Source organism: Nannobrachium achirus (genome assembly GCF_963921795.1).
Source record: "Nannobrachium achirus genome assembly, chromosome: 3".
Lineage (NCBI taxonomy): Eukaryota > Metazoa > Chordata > Actinopteri > Myctophiformes > Myctophidae > Nannobrachium > Nannobrachium achirus.
Window position 1 is genome coordinate 7,616,634 of NC_137812.1, and position 3,957 is coordinate 7,620,590.

Sequence of the window (3,957 nt, forward strand, 5' to 3'; positions counted from 1 at the left end):
ACTGGTCACAAATATGTAGGTTTTATGATCTACAGTTCAAGAGTTATAGGCCAAAAACAATCTGCTGTTATAGCGCCACCATCAGGCTGATTTGAAAAGAATCTGGTGGTACTTTTTCTTTGGCCGAGTGGGGAAACTTTGGAAACCAATCTTAGCCAATCAGGATGGAATATGAAAAATACGACAAATCTGTGTTGATCACATGACTATAGACATACTGTGTACCGATTTGCATGATGTATAGACACACTTTGTAGGAGTAAAAATCAAAAAATGTGTTTTGCAAGAATCGGCCTCCTGGTGGCGCTATAATAAACTGATGTGAAAAATTCGGGACCGAGGTTCTGCCCTGACCTGAACCCTTGTTGTAAAAGACTAAAAGTTGTCCTTTATTATATAAAAATAGATGTAAATGAAATAAACAAAATTAAGGTAAAGCATGCATATGTGTGCTAGCTGGTTAACCCCTTTAACCAAATTAGCTGATGGCCGTTGCACCTCTAAATCATCATGTAATGCAAAAATATTTTGCGTAAGTTGTAACAACATGAATGGGAACACTTTTATCACTGGAACAGAACAGCTAGTTAGAAATGTGTATTTTGATGCACCCTAACCTACATAGAAATATATGTTTTCAAAAAACCTTAGAAGGATTTGAAATATTCGCCACGCTGTGAGCTTCTAGATCTGCTATTTGTCAATAGTTAAAGTACCCAGGGCCCAGAATTTGGTGCAACACCCATAAACTCTGCCTGCTCGGCCCCGTTTACACTTTGTCGTATGCCGCCGCCGCATGGCGGACACAGACGATGTACAAGCCCACAACTGCTGTGGGCTTGTACAGTACATCGTCTATGGCCGACTAAGCATAAAGCAGGCATCACAAAGAGGGAAAGTAGAATTTAGACTAGAGGATATGTGCTTTTCCTCTCTCTCTCTCTCTCTCTCTCTCTCTCTCTCTCTCTCTCTCTCTCTCTCTCTCCTTCTTACTTTTTTTCCCATCCTGTCAGATAGTGACGAAAGTATTACAGAGTTGCTGTCCGGCAGAAATCTGGTCTGTCGGGGCGCCCGTTGGCCTGGTGGTCTGTCCATATTTAATTCAATTCAATTCAAGGGTGTTGTGCAAAAAAATGAATTCACATAAATAGCCTTAACGAGGGCTTGTGATTAAATATATCCACGCTGGACCCATTGTTCTAATGGATGAGACAGGTTCTGTTTTCATTTTTCTGAAAAGTAGCTATAAAGTAAAGTAAGTCAGGTTTCCACCCGACAACTACAGTACATAATGGACTGAGAATGAATGAATGAACAAATTAATCACAAAAGTTATTCTCAAATAGCTCGAGAGCTGGTGAGTTTGTGAGAAACAAAGATGAAGTCAACCAATAAGAACCAATGAACTATAGGGATGGGACGATAAGCGATATTATCATGTATCGGGATATAAAACACTCACAATAATCGTATTGTGGAGATTTAATTTATTGTGACATCGTCCTCTGTCATGCACTGGGATCAATTCACCTTTGATTTGCAGAGCTACATATCCGGTATCACTTAAAGGACAACTTTAGTTTTTTACAACAAGGGTTCATATTTTAGATTGTAATAATATAAAATAAAGAATATAAAAGATGAGTGTTAAATTGATTTCATTTACTTCTTTCTATTGTTTTAGAAATTCTTATTTCATTGGTTGGGGGCATGTGTACAAGTGGCTAAATATGTCATTTTACACAGAATAAGCCCATTCCCAAGATACAACATAACCTTTCATGGTTGGATGTGACTTATGGGGGCTAGAAGTGTTACTGTAAATACTAAAAAGACATATTTAGCCACATGTACACATGCCCCCATGCGTACGCATGCCCCACATTTTAGCACGGTAAACGCGATAAAACAATAGAACGAAGCAAATGAAAACATTTTAACACTCACTTTTTCTTTTCTCTAATTACAATCTAAATGACAGTTTGTATTATAATGCTTGTTTCAGGATTTATGATGCAAAATACATTATTTAGTAATGGCGGATATTAAAATACGCATCAAGGGGGGTTGGGGGACATTTTTAGGAAGGCTCCATATCAGACATTGTTCAAGGAACCAAACTGTAAAGTCTACCAAATGTCATGGTTTTATGCTTATATAAACCCCAGGCGGGATTCAATCCAATGACCTTCTGCATGAAAGGCATATGCCCTGACCACGACACTAGGCAGCCACAGGATCTGTTAACCATGTTTGTTTAAAGAAAAAAGTTCTATGTAGGCTGAGTGCCTTGATTTTATTGATTTCTTTTTTATATTTTGGAGGCTTGGGATGAAATCAATCTGAGTAAATGTAATCTGAGTATTTCTGACATTTTTGAGTGATCATATTTTCTTTTACTCAGAACAGAAAAAAAAACGGCCGATAGAGAAGGGCTCATTTTAAACATGAACGTGATCTGGAGTTAGATCAGACGTGTCAACATTAAAGAGTTTGACATACGCACATGCCATGGGCATCCAGGATGTTAACATCAACTCAACCCGACGTGGGGTTTGAACTCACAACCATCCATATATCAGGCACAGGCACTGACCACTACACTACGGCAGTCACACATAATGGACCTGTCATTTAAAAACAAAAAAAAAGTTTCATGTAATGTACTTGACGCCTTCTTTCAAAATGATATAGCGCCCCCCTTTGGCCAATTGGGGTAAGATTGGTTTCAGTGATATTTGGACTAACCCTCTATAGTAGTTCATCATGAAAATTTTACTTTGCATGTATGTTTTAGAGGCAGAAGAATAATTTGCATAAAACCGCAATATGCATTGAATTATTAAAAAAGCATGTTTCAATTTTTAAAAAATCCGATCTGACAGATCTTTAGATATTGGTCCAAAGTTCATGTAAAAAAAGTTCTGTGCACGTGACGCGAAAGTTCCGGAATAAAAGCGGGTTTAAGCGTTTTACAAACTGCTCAAAATGGCGGAAAATCTAAGGGCGGAGCTTACTTAACAAAGACACAGATGTCTTCCGCTTGAGTCAAGGCACGCGTGTAAGCAAGTTGCATGTCTTCAAACGAAACGAGGCATGACTTATGCCCCTTTAAAGTTTGAGTTTTCAAACGCTTCGTATAGCGCCCCCCTTTGGCCAATTGGAGTAAGATTGCTTTCAGTGATATTTGGACTAACCCTCTACATATTTGCCAAATGCCATGAACGTGTCACTTTGCATGTATGATTTAGAGGCAGAAGAATAATTTGCATATAACTGCAACATTGAGTGAATTATTAAAAAATAATGTTTCGCTTTAAAGAAAATCCGCCTAACTTCTCAGACCGTATTGGTCCAAAGTTCATGTAAAAAAAGTTTTGCGCACGTTACGCGAAAATCCCGGGAGGATACATTTTTACTGTTTTTCATATAATTCAAAATTGTGGGAGAAGTAAAGGTCAGAGGTCAAAAGTCAGAGCGTAAAAGTTGTTCGGCATGAGGAGACGCATAAGTGTATACAGGTTTCATTGCTGTACCTGAAACAGGGCATGAGCTACACCAGTTCAAAGTTGGCATTTTTCAAAGGCTTCCTACAGCGCCACCCTTTGGCCAATTGTTGCGGGCTTCGCGTTTTAGCCGTTTGGCATAGTCCTCTGCCATACTGCCGAGTTTCGTAAAAAGCGACTGCACGGTCTAGCCGCTAGAGAAAAAGTGGCGGAATATGAAGTCCAATATCAATGAGTGGCCATTTGCCACTTCGTGGCCTTGGCCACTAATGATCAAAATAAACCAGCTCAGGCCTTGTGGTTTGAGTGTCCGCCCTGGGACTGGGAGGTTGGGGTTCGATCCTCGGTCGGGTCAAACCAAAGACTGTGAAAAATGGGACCCAGTGCCTCCCTGCTTGGCACTCAGCATCAAGGGCTGGATTGGGGTATAAGACCATGTGACATAGTGTCA